This window comes from Numida meleagris, chromosome 3 (assembly GCF_002078875.1).
Source record: "Numida meleagris isolate 19003 breed g44 Domestic line chromosome 3, NumMel1.0, whole genome shotgun sequence".
Lineage (NCBI taxonomy): Eukaryota > Metazoa > Chordata > Aves > Galliformes > Numididae > Numida > Numida meleagris.
The window spans coordinates 79,893,834-79,906,596 of NC_034411.1; the positions used below are offsets into that span (position 1 = coordinate 79,893,834).

A 12,763-nucleotide genomic window follows, 5' to 3' on the forward strand; every position below is an offset into this window, starting at 1 on the left:
TAGGACTGGATGTCATCTGGAAAAGAGCCACAAGTACAACCCATAGTTCGGAAAAGAACTTTTCTTCATTCTCTTTCTGATATTGAAAAACAATTAAGAAGCAGCATGAGTGAGGAAAAGCAGCTGGAAGCTAATGGCCTCTTGAGCTGTGTGGTGGAAGGTACAGCAGCAGCCAGTGGCTGGAATTGGAGGTCAGAGAGAGTTAGAAATAAAGAAAAGCTGTAATAAGAGGTGACAGTCAGAGCAAGTCTGAGTCAGACCTTAATGTGTAGATGCTCATAAATTAGTTAAATGTTTAAATACCACAGCATTAAATCAGAACTGACAAAAAAAATATTCCAAGAAATCTTAAATGCGTTTCTACACTTAAGAGTTGAAGGCATGTTATCCAGTTTTAATTTCCTTGTAAAATTATGAGACATTGGAGAATTTTCTGAGTATGAGCACTGTTTGCAGGAATGACAGTACGACACAAGGAGCTTTGAACTAACGCATGTATCTTATACACAGTAGGATTTAAATATAGATAATTTGCTAACAGCAGATTCTGAAAGAAAGTTAAGACAGCTGAAAAAAGTATCTGAAAACAATCTCAAAACATCTTGTGTGAAATTGAGGCTTTCCTTTTTTCCTCCCTCTTTTAGTGTTTGATCTGTTTCAACAAAATAATTTCCTTATGGGTGATCTCTGAGTGCTATTTTTGAAAGAAAAATATCTAGAGTATAATAATGCAATTATATTGGAAAATGATATTATCTGAAATTCTAATTTATATTCACTTGAATTAACTCTTTTTTTTTTTTTTTTTATTGTATAAGTCCTACATTCAAGGGCTGTACAATTTGAGCCTTACTAGTTTTTTTTTCCTAACGGGATTCAACTACTTTTCTTCACAATGCATGGAAAACTTTTCACAAGAAAATAAAATGCTCTGCTTCTGAAATTTGTACCACTACCTCTGTCTTACAGTAGAGAATTGGAATGTAACCTTTAAAGGAGAAAGAGAAGCACCCATCACTTTGTACCTTAAAGTGAAATATTAAACATTACTACCTGAGGCAGACTTCATGTTTTTATTAAATTCATTTGGTAACTTGGTGGGAACACAGGCTTCTGATGATCTTGTTTATCAAAGCTTTGTTTATGCTTTTAAAATTAGAGTAGGACCAAACTGAATTCTTTCTTCTATGCTTGACAGATGTTTTATCACAGGAATGATAGGTTCAGGTGACTATCAAGCAAAAGGCTGTAATAGCTCTGAACTGGTATTTAACAGGGACAATAACTGACAAATAAAATGATAACAACAAAAAAAAAAGATAACCAAACTCATGTTTGGTGCAATTTACTGATAAGAAATTTATCAGGCAAGCTGAACTTCACTCTGCTTCTTAATGCAAAGCTGCTGACAGCATTAATTATTGACATATCTTTCCCAACAGTTGGTAGAATGGAAGCTGTCAAGTAACCCTCATAGAGAACACTGCATTACTTACTACCTTCACTTCGGCTAAGCATCTCTTTATACGTATTATCATTTCCATTCTTCTTTCTCTTTTTCTTGTCCAGTTTAAGATTTTTTTAGAACCTTCTTTTACAAACTTCTAAGTGAGGAACTTGTGCTTTTCTGTTTCTTACTGTCTACACCCCCAAACCTGCTGTTTTGGAGGAAACAACTTGTCTATTCATTTTCAGCAACCATTCCAATTTTATCAAAGAGCATTCCCTTATGAAACCCAATCACACTATTCAAGGTCTTTATTTTGAATGAAGTTACACACAAACAGCCCACTTCAGAGAGCAGGATAATTGCCTTTTGCTGGTCTATTCTGTGCTCTGATACAATCTTCAATGTAACACATTGACTTGAGGTAATCAACTCCTTGAAAATAGCCGCTGAGCCACATACAACATTAGGACAATGTTTTCAGTGAGATGTTTTGCAGTACTTCACCTTTTCAGTAGGTATGCTATTGAAATGCGAGTTTGACTGTTCTCCAATGAGCTCTGATAGTCTCTCCTCCTATGCACTACTTCTCTCTTTGAATGTACAAAATATGGTGTCCTACAGTAGCTGCTCTTTCATAAAGGTTTCAGAGAAGTATTCTGTAATGTACACTTGAATTGCTTGTGGGTTAGATGAGGGTCAATGTATTCTCTTCCGAGCTTATTTTCACGTATTTTTGAGAAGGACATTGTCCTAGCTCATCTAATGGCAAAGCCATCAGTATGCTTGTCAAAGCAAATCATGCAGTCACTACGATCTAAAATATATGTCAAACAGTGGCTTTAGGTAAAAGGTCACATAGTGGTTTGAGTGGAGTGTCATTGGAAAGTAGACGGGGTGACTTAAAAATTATGTCCACCTGCTCTGAAAATGTGATTTTCTGATGATGGCAAGTCTGCTGCCCTTTGGGAGCAGAATTCATACAGAGTCTTACAGCATGGTTAATACTCAGTTAGAGTACCATTATCACTCAAAAGTTATTTGCTTAAAGGTCCATTTTTCACATGAGAAGCTTAGCTTGAAATGTGTGGCCACCTTTTCACTTGGTTAGATTTTATGGCTTACGAGGTAGCTGCTCAAAGGCAGTGGCTGAGGTCCAGGAAGAAGTTTCTTCATAGTAGAACTGCTGGTTATAAACTCTCCCTCATCTGTGTAGGAGATGCATGAGAAATTATTTCAATGCTACTTACGATCTGAGGCTTTGCAAGAGCTTGGTTGGCAACTTGAGATGTGACAACTACAATTAAATTTTTAAGGCTGATTTTGAAATATTGTTTTCTCAAAAAAAAAAAAAAACACCACTAGTGTAAAATCATGCCTGTGATATAAAATAGGTTTCATACAACTTTTTCATAGTGACTTTAAAACCTCTTGACTTCAAAATATTATTCTATGTTTATAAAATTAAAAAAAAATCTTATGCTTCCTTTCATTATTACTGATAGAGGAACACAAAACTGCAAAATATGTGGATAAACGCAGTTGTAGGAACACATATTTCATGGTGTGTGTTTTTACACATACTCAGCAGTTGCCAGTTTCATAGAATGATAGAATGCTTTAAGTTGGAAGGGGCCTTAAAGATCATCTAGATCCTAAACCCCCACCATTGGCAGGGATACCTTCATCAGTCAGTTCCTTCAGGGTCATGGGATGCATGTCATTGGGCCCCATAGGCTTATTCAAGCTCAGGTTCATCAGACGGTCTCAAATTGAATCTTCAGTCATGGGTGGAGGAGCTTCACCTGTTCAGACACTGTCTTGTGGCTCAGGAAAGTGAGAGACTTGAAAAATATGGGAGAATTGATTACCTGTGAAGACTGAGACAAAAAAACCATTCAGTACCTCACTTCTCCACATTTGCTGTCACCAGTTCTCCCATCATTTTTATCAGAGAAGGTACCTTCTCTTTAGTATTCCTTTTCTGGGTAATCTACCTGTAGAATCCCTTATCATTTTTTACATCCCTTGCAAAGTTCAGCTCCCGGCTGTGCCTTGGCTTTCCTGATCCCATCCCTACACATGTGGGTGGGGTCCTGGTATCCTTCCAAGGCCACATGCCCTGATTTCCACTGTCTGTACTTTTCTTTCTTACATCTCAGTCTGACCTGCAGGCTCTTGCTCAGCCATGCTGAACAGCCTTCCCTGTTTGGTTTCTTGCATATGAGAATCTCGAGTTCTTGTGCTCAATGAAAAGTGTTGGTAAAGGTCTCCCAGCCCCAATCAGTTATTTTATCCCTAAGGACAATTACCAGGGGATCTCATCCACTAATTCTTTAAAAATCTGGAATTTAGGTTGTCTAAAATTCAGGATACTGACTTCACTTTTTTTAGACCCATATCCCTCAAGATCACAGACTCCACCAGGGCATGATCACTTCAGCCTCAACTGCCTCCAATTAGTTCAGCTGTGTTGGTGAGCACCTGGTGCAGTAATGCTTCTCTTCTGATCAGGCTCTCTCTTACCTCAATTAAGAAGTTATCCTCAATGCACTCCATGAGTCTCCAGGACAAGTTACAGCTTGCTGTGCCTCTTTTCCAGAAAATATCCAAGTGATTGAGTCCCCTACTAGGATGGGAGCCCATGAGCATTTCTTCTTGTAGCTGGAACAGGAAGGCTTCATCAACAGGTTCCTCTTGATTGGGCAGCCTGTGCTAAACACCAATCACAACTTCTGCTACTGTCTAAGAGATTTCTACAAAGAAAAATTTTCAAGATGATGATGAAAGTGAGTTCAAGCTGCTAGAATAAATTTTAAAAAGTGAAAAAGGAAAAGGATGTTTATTTTGATATTATTTAGCCCCACATTACCGTTGTCTATTTGAAAAAGAATTCTAAATTCTTCAGAAATGAATGTAGACTATTAATTATTATAATTCAGTGTAAAACTAGATATTCTTGGCTTTTTAAAAATATACTTTAACTTCATTTAGTTCAAGCCTCACTTTTTAACAGAAAAGCTTACAATTGAAATACTTAGCTGATTTGCAAAACTAACAGGACACTTTGTTATCTACAGATTTCAGAGCAGCATATGAAAATTTCTTCTTTTTGAAGATACGCAGTTGTAAGAATACGAAAAACTTATTTTCCCACAAGAGAGTAGCCACAAGTTTATATGTGATGAAAGCTGGATTAAAGTTTAGAAGAAAATAAATATGAAACTTTGCTGTAGGGCAAATGATTAATTTAGTTAACCCAAGCAAAATATGTCCTAAAATTTATTGGAATATTGCCCATTGATGCTATCTGTTTTAAAGGATGAGGAAATAGGATGTCTGGGAAGTCAAGGTTCTCTGCTACAAGCTGCACAACAACTGTTTTGCAACCACTAGTTCAGTCTTCAGGCCTGATGAAGGTGAGTACCATAAAAACGTCCAAATCACAAACTCCAGCGTGTTTAGGGCGCTGCCAGTTTCATGTTGCTGGGTCAGCTGGGACCTTTAAGCCTAACAATTATCATATAATCTGGCCATTTATTCAATAATCCTGCAATATTCCTTGTTTATCCAGGAAATTTTGCTTCTGTCTGATTTCATTGAAACTTCCGTTTTAGCTGTTTTTGCTTCAAAGTTTTTCTGTATATCATGGTTACTTTATAGGTTTAAAAATTTGCTGTATAAATGGAGGACAACAACGGACTTCTCACCATTTCCTTTAAGATCAGAAATGGGAAAAAACTCCATTTTATAAGCTACATTGTTTTCTAAGCCACCTTGTTTTGTAAGTGGTAAGATTTGACTCTCTGGAGACTTTCCCCTTTTAAACAAAGAAATTAATCCATCACAGATCCAGCACAGAGATTTACTTCTCCATTAAATCAGTTCTCCTTTTTCAGCTCTTCTCTGTTTCTTCTCTTAACTAGGCAATTTATTTCAGACATTGTATTGTCAAGCTTATCAAATATGACAAGGATTATTTTCCAAAGCCTTGTATCATTTGAGCTCTCCTAGAGTCACGCTGTCTTCAGTTTCTCCCCCTGACCTGTCTTCTGTTTCAAGCTGAGTTTGGAGCAAGATAAGTTTTGTACTTCTCTCTCACACTGTCTGCATGCCAATATCATCTGCTATCTTACACTGCTCATTTGCTGAGGCAGTGGAGAGAGCTGTGGTTTTCTTCTCCCTGTGGTGGTCTCGGTTATACTTCTCTCAGGCAAAAATTTCCTCTCAGAAGCAGGAGATGTATCAGTCATTAAAACCTCATTTGCTGCTTGCTGTTCACCTTACCAATTTACTTCAAATGGCTGTAAGTAAAAATGCTGTGATACATTTATGCTCTCTTCTTCAACAACATTTTATGCTAGTGAATGCACTTATGCAAAGAAACTTACTTCACAAAAGTGTATTTTTGTGGTAAGAGATTAAAAGCCTCATTTATAGCATACAGTGAAACGATACACATCCTTGTCTCAGCTTCTCTGGCCCACAGTTGCCAAACCAAAGCCTTCTTATAAAGGGAAGAGTTCAAGCAGTGTAGGAATTCACCCTCAAAAAGCAGACATAAATATAGATAAGACTGATGCTACATTCACTCTGACAGCTCTTTCACCTTTCACCACCCAGCAGCCAACATCTGTCTCCTCTGCTCCTCCGGGAACAGAAGATCTTACTGACCCAGCCAGAAAACCTGGTATGTTAGTCCTTGTTTGTCTTCAACATTCAAAAAACTCAGTGTTGACAGAAGGGACAAAGAGGGTAAAATGCGTGAGACTATTTTCTCCTTTTCTTTTCCTGCTTTTTCATTCTGATTGAAAATAATGTCATGCAGGTAAACTGTGGTTGTTTTTTTGTAATGAACTATTCCAGGTGAATGCTGCGTTATGGAGCCTGATGGATTTTGTCTCAAGGGTTATATCACTGGGGGTTGCTCATATTGGTCTGCAGCTAAATCAGATTACTCAGAGCCCCATCCAGCCTGACCTTGATTGCCTCCAGGGATTGTGCATCTACCACCTCTCTGGGCAACCTGTTCCAGTGGCTCACCACCCTTAATGTAAAAAAAGTTCTTCCTTATACCCAATCTAAATCTCCCTCTCTTTTAGTTTGAAACCATTTTCCCTTGTCCTATCACAACAGACTCTGCTAAAGAGTCTGTCCCTTTCTTTCTTATAGACCCTCTTTAGTTCCATCCCTTGGATCATTTTTGTGGCCCTCCTCCAGATGTGCTCCAACAGGTCTATGTCTCTCTCCTGCACTGAGGACTCCACATCTGGATGTGGTTCTACAGGTGAGGCCCTACCAGTGCAGAGCAGAGGGGCAGGATCACTTCTCTTGACATCCTGGCCGTGCTTCTTTGGATGCAGCCCAGGATATGGTTGGCTTTCTGGGCTGCGAGGGCACAATGATGGCTTATGTCCAGCCTGCCATCCACCAGTACCTCGAACTCCTTTTCAGCAGGGCTATTCTTTCCCTCAGTTTGTATTGATAGCGGCGGTTGCCATGATCCAGGTGAAAGATCTTGCACTTGCATTTTACTTTGTTGAATCTCATGAGGTTCTCCTGGATCCACTGCTCAAGCCTGTCTAAGTCCCTCTGGATGGCATCCCATCCCTCAGGTGTGTTGACCTCACCACATGGCGTGATGTCATCAGCAAACTTGCTGATGGTGCACTCAATCCCACTGTCGATGTTACTGATGAAGATCTTAAGGGGCACTGGTCCAAGTGTGGACCCTGAGGGACACCACTTGTCACAGATCTCCATCTGGACATTGAGCCATTAGCCACCACTCTCTGACTATGATCTTGCAACTAGTCCCTCATCCATGCATACAGGCAGTGCTTTAACTCTCAGGAGGGCAGCTATAGTAGATGTGTAAAACTACATACCAAAGTCGAATGAGACTTGATGAGATAGGTCAAGATTAAACTGAGATCCCTGACAGAACTAGATCTTTAATGGTAAGTGTATTTTGAAATGTTCTTTCATAGTTTATGCTCAGTTTGAAGAAAGATTTAGTACCACTGTTGCTCAGAAGTAGCTGCCAGATTGATTTTACAGTGTGGATAGAAAGCACAGAATGAGGTCAGTCATCCAGTATGAGCTGAATAGGTAATAAAACTGAAAGTTTCATTTCATCAAATATCATCTTCACAAATCTGGTTCATTTGACATCACAGCACTTTAGCAACGGAGGTGGACTCAGTGATTTCTAGAAGTCTCTACCAATACCTAAAATTCTGTGATTCTATAATTCTTTGAAGCCTACTGGGGACTTACATCTTGCATCACCAGGTCCAGTAAGAGTAGCCTGAATGGTAAATTTTGTCCTCTGTCTGGTAGGGCAAATTGGATAGATGTTTTTTTTTTTTTGGTTTTGCAAAATGGAATGAAGCAAAATGGGAAGAGGAAATGGGAAAGATTATAAATATGTACTGGCCTTAAAGAAGCAGTTTCACTACCATAGCTCCTCACATCTCCCATGACCCTGGGATAAAGTCAAAGGCTTTAACCTTATATGGCTCTTTCTGATTAGAAATATCTTGGCAAACCAGAGCCAGAGAAAGAGTGAGATGAGATCATCACCATCTGTTCAGTTAACAGTGAAGCCCTAGATGTGAGACTGGAACACCTGTTATCACTTTCTCGTTTCCATTTCCTTTTCCTTCCCTGTAGGATTTCTTTTCCCCTAACTTTACATTTTTTTCCCCTTCGGTGTAATAAGATTTTGGTTTATTTAGAGAAAGCTGCATCTTTTCAACACAGCCTGGGACCAGAGAGGATGATAAAAATCTGGCTTAACCTGACTTGGGTACAAATATGTCAGAGTCTGAGGTTGCTGATAAGATGTGACCATCCTCTACAGCAACAAGCAGGTCTGCACCGTGGCAGAGCTGCAGATTTTGCTGTGCTGTTATTTCTTTCCTTTCCTTCTTCTTTCACACTTTTTGTCTGTTTCATCCTAAGGGAAACAGACAGGATTTCAAAACTAGCAGCAATTTCCACAGCACATTCATGTTAACAACATTTTCCTGAATGCAGGGTGACTCAAGAAAGCTTTTCTATCCCTATATAGAAAGCCAAAGATACAGCTGAAAAAAGCACAACTATTTCTCACCTTACATTTTATGTGTTTTAACTGTGCTATTTTCCTTTTTTTTTTAAATAAAAAAAATGATTTTAAGATCTATATTGGTTTTTGTCACCAGTAGACAAGGCACACTGAAATTTCTGGACTCACAAATCTAGCTGTTTGCTGCTGCACAATGACAGAGTAATTTACGTATCTATCACTTCACAGTCATGTAGTCCATTGAAACGTGTGTCACATTTTCTTGCTATCTTAGGAAGAATAAGGGCCTTGCCCTCTCACTCTTCCTCTGCTTTTGACATAACATTGTACCAATGTAATGTAACTGTTTTGATATCTGGGTATGTGGCTAGGAAACACTCAAGAGCCAGAAGGAAAACTCCGAGCTCTGGAGTATTTATGTGCAGACTCTTTCCTTTCAGTGAACCTGAACTGTGCGACTGCGGATATGTGCCTTGCTCCTGCTGGAAGCATCTGACATGGAAATGGCAGAGGCTGCTGCTTCCATTTCACCAGAAGTGAGAGCTGAGAACAGTAATTTGTGGAGGCTTTTTCCTCATCCTTTTTAGTTAAAGAGTCTCACGATTCTGTCACACTACCTGTCTGTGGGCTTAATAATGCAGCAATGGTGCTGCTAAGCTGCCAGATCTAGAACAGGTCTTGGAACATCTCTTCAGCCCTCACACTGGGAATCTGTACCACTGGTTAGTATCTATATGGTGTATTTGGATCTTGTTCATCTACTATACACCACGTACAGGTACTATGCATATACGAAGCAATTCAGAACACAGCAGGGAAAAGAAACGCAACTACTAGACTAAAATTGCTGAAGGAAGTATTGGCTATTTGTTCTACACCCTGCTGAAACCCCAAAAGTGTCACCAGTATCTCCACTTCTGCAAGCTCAGCAGTACTCCTGTTTGGCACCATCCTTTTGGCACCTGGTCAGCTTCCACAGAGCAGGGTTTGGATAACATGGAGGTCTCTCTGGAAATCCCACTTTCCCTCATTTAGGGCACTATGAACTTGTAAAAAAGGTTTCAAATTGAGAAGACAAAGATAGTCAGCATAGAGTTGCTGTTGTGAATAAAGAAGAATGAAGCAGGGAGTCCATTGCATGGCTGTTAGATCAGAGTGCCTCCACATCTGTAGCTCTTTCAGATTACGTTACCCTTATAGGCTCACTGAAACATTTTTTTAACGAATTTCTAGTGTACAAACACCAACAGTCTCGTTACCACTGAGAAAGACTGGAAAAAGTAAAAAAGAAATTTGCCATCCTTTTGTTTTTCAGAGGTTAAAGTTCCTCTCTTTCATTACAATATAAAAGATACAAAAATATAACAATGTAGCATTATACTGAAGCACACAAGGTGATAAAATTTGGCTTGTAAGACAGCATCAATTAAAGAGGAACATGCACTGAATATTTTTCTGTAAGTCCAGAAGAAACTGAGGTATTTATATCCTTTCCCTGATACAAAGACACCTCTGTTGAGGTGTGGTATTGTTCCCTTTACTATAAAATACTCACGTCTTTTTGCTGTATCTCTTGCTCAGGAAAAAAACTAAGCAGGAGTCTTGCTTTGGTGTACATTCCAGTGAAAGCTGCTGGACATCTACAGCAATTCTCTGCAATTATTTGGGTAATACTCTTGGATACATTTACAGTCAGACACTGAAGAACATCAGAACCATGGCAGTCCAGTCCATGTCTGCAGGATATGTTCTGGTTTGAGCAAAAGGTAGGCTGGCAGACACTCATCACATGAAAGACAGATGAGAGGGAGATGCATGAAACTTGATTTATTACTAGATAACTGAACAGGATATCAGACTTCTCAATTTCAACATCCCGTTATTAGATTCTAAAAATAATTCCTCAGAAAAGTTAACCTCTGGTACATTTTTAAGTGCTGCAACTGGCTGTGTACTTTTGGAGCCCACAGGATTTTCTCTCCATTGGTGTTCAACACATGTACCCCACCTGCACCATTCACTGTTATTTTCCCATGACTTCTTGCCAGTATTTCAGTATTCCTCATATATGCAATCACTGCAGAGCTGCTTTAGCAGCAGACATTACTCCCTCAAACAAAACCACGTGCTTATTCGTTGTGCAGTTAGTAACACTCATAATTAGCAAAACTGTGGGCTCATCTAGGAAACAAGAATCTTGAGTACTATATTGAGCAAAATGATGCAAGCCACGGTAGAAAACAGAATTAAGAGACATATGGGTGAAAATGCATAAGGGAGTAAAAGAACATTTTCTTGAAGCAGATAGTCATGCCTCACAGATTGGTATTGCTCTCTGGAAGAGTAAAGGAACACGTTGGTAACAGTGAACATTGTACAGGAAATTTCCAAAATAGGCCTATCATAAAAGCCTTCTGGAAAATAAGCTGTCATAGTACTAAGAGAAAGTTCCATGCATGGATTAACACTGATGAAAAGACACATAAAAAGGATTGGAATAATAAGACATTTTACAATGGAGATAGGATGATTTTGCTGTTCAGCACATTCATTAATAATCTGGAAAGGAAGTGGGCAGGGAGGTTTTCTGATCTTACAGACTTAGAATAGTCAAAAGCAGAATTACCGAAAAGTGCTACAAAAAGTTCTCCAAGCACAGGCTGCTGGAGTCAGCTGAGATCTGATGCAGTGCAGTGCTGAAAAACACAAAGTAGCATCAACTGGAAAAATAGTCACAACTCCACAAACACACAGCAGAGAACTCAGTGTAGATTATTACTACTCAGGAAGTCATTTCTATGGACAATACTGTGACAACTGTACAGATGAGCTCAATGCTCAGTTGAACTCAAAAGACAAATGCATGTATAGAATTGGACTGGAGAACAAAACAAGAAATTATCATTACAGTAGTGGCCTAAGTACAAATTCATAACTACTGTCACTACTTGAGTTTTGCATGCATCTGTTAGCTTTCCTTTAAAAGAAGTTTTAGAATTAGAAAATCTACAAAGAAGGGCAAGTTTATGAGGTGCAGATGTGTGAAATCATTCCCATATGGAAAAAGATTAGAGAGGTTTAGGATTCTCGAGCTTGAAAAAAAAAGATGATGAACGAAGTGTATAAGACAGAAAAGAATAAAATCAAAAGAGGCTCAAAGAGGGGTGAATATAGAACAATGCTGTCGAGTGCTGGTCCCGCTCATGATCTACCAGAAGGTAGGTTTGATATGGGATCCTCAAAGAAAAGTTAGAATGTTATTAGATTATAATGAAAAATGTCTTTTAAGATGATAGGTACTGCTTGTGTTCCCTATTGTTTTTTTTGTTTGTTTGTTTGTTTTTCTTCAGACAACAGCCTTACTCTGGGATTGCATTATGACATCTGCACTTACAGTTCCCCTGAATACTCACACACTCATGCTAGGAATGCAACAACTTTGAAATGTGAGTGTCATTCCCTAAATCATTAGTGACATGCTCGTACATCTTCTGACAATTATCTCAAACCTTGTTCTTAGCTCTTCACACTGAAATGTAGGATTGTAGGACTCAACTCTCAGCTTTCAAAATCACCTGGTAATAAAATCCTATGCAAGAGAGGAGGTACGTGGGCAAAATCCTGAACCAGAACATTAAGATGGTATTTCTTTCTCCCCGGGATCAGGAGGCCAGAGTCCTCCTGTGATCAAGGAAAGTGCCTGATGCACCACTCTTTGACAGGGCAAAACAAAGCTCACAGCTTCTTTTTAAAAGGAAGCTGGAATTGAAGGAACTACTGCTCAACCATAATAATGAACTAGCTGTATAGCTTGCTTTCAGACTTGAGCCTCTATCAGTCCCTGGAGAAAATTAGAGCAAAGAGCAGAGGTATCACTGGTGTTTAGGGTACACTGGGCTCTGAGACTTTGTCTCCTTCAAGCTACAGAGAGCATTTAGATCTATAGCATCTTAGATGCTTAGTTCAAGCAACTCCTTTTATGCTCGAGTTTTAAAAACAAGTGGTCCCATGTGCATTGTGAGCCCTTGCCCAACACCTACTGTGACAGACACCTTGTGTCTGTGGCCCTTTTGGGTACAGGCATGGAGTAAATGCTCAGAGTGGAAGGTCCAAATAACTTCAGAAAATACGCAGAGGAAAATGAAGTGCTCAAGGGTTTAGGCACTTCCAGAATTACCTGCATGTTTTTCATTGTTGTACACAGGCATCTAAAGTCATGCTGGATCTGTTCAGACTTTACTTGA

General features: G+C 39.2%; 2 long non-coding RNA genes across 3 annotated transcripts; one reads left to right on the forward strand and one right to left on the reverse strand.

Moving 5' to 3' along the window:
• LOC110397156 lies at positions 826-12,257 on the reverse strand. Of its 2 annotated transcripts, XR_002437572.1 has the most exons (4): positions 10,075-12,257; positions 3,974-4,203; positions 3,130-3,327; positions 826-2,655 (listed from the first exon to the last, which is right to left on the reverse strand). It is a non-coding gene; the product is annotated as an uncharacterized LOC110397156 (long non-coding RNA). The 2 variants fall into 2 exon arrangements; XR_002437571.1 differs by lacking the exon at positions 826-2,655 and having other exon boundaries at positions 2,875-3,327; positions 10,075-12,256.
• Positions 4,158-9,955, forward strand: LOC110397157. Its single transcript, XR_002437573.1, has 3 exons — positions 4,158-4,236; positions 4,769-4,866; positions 8,960-9,955. It is a non-coding gene; the product is annotated as an uncharacterized LOC110397157 (long non-coding RNA).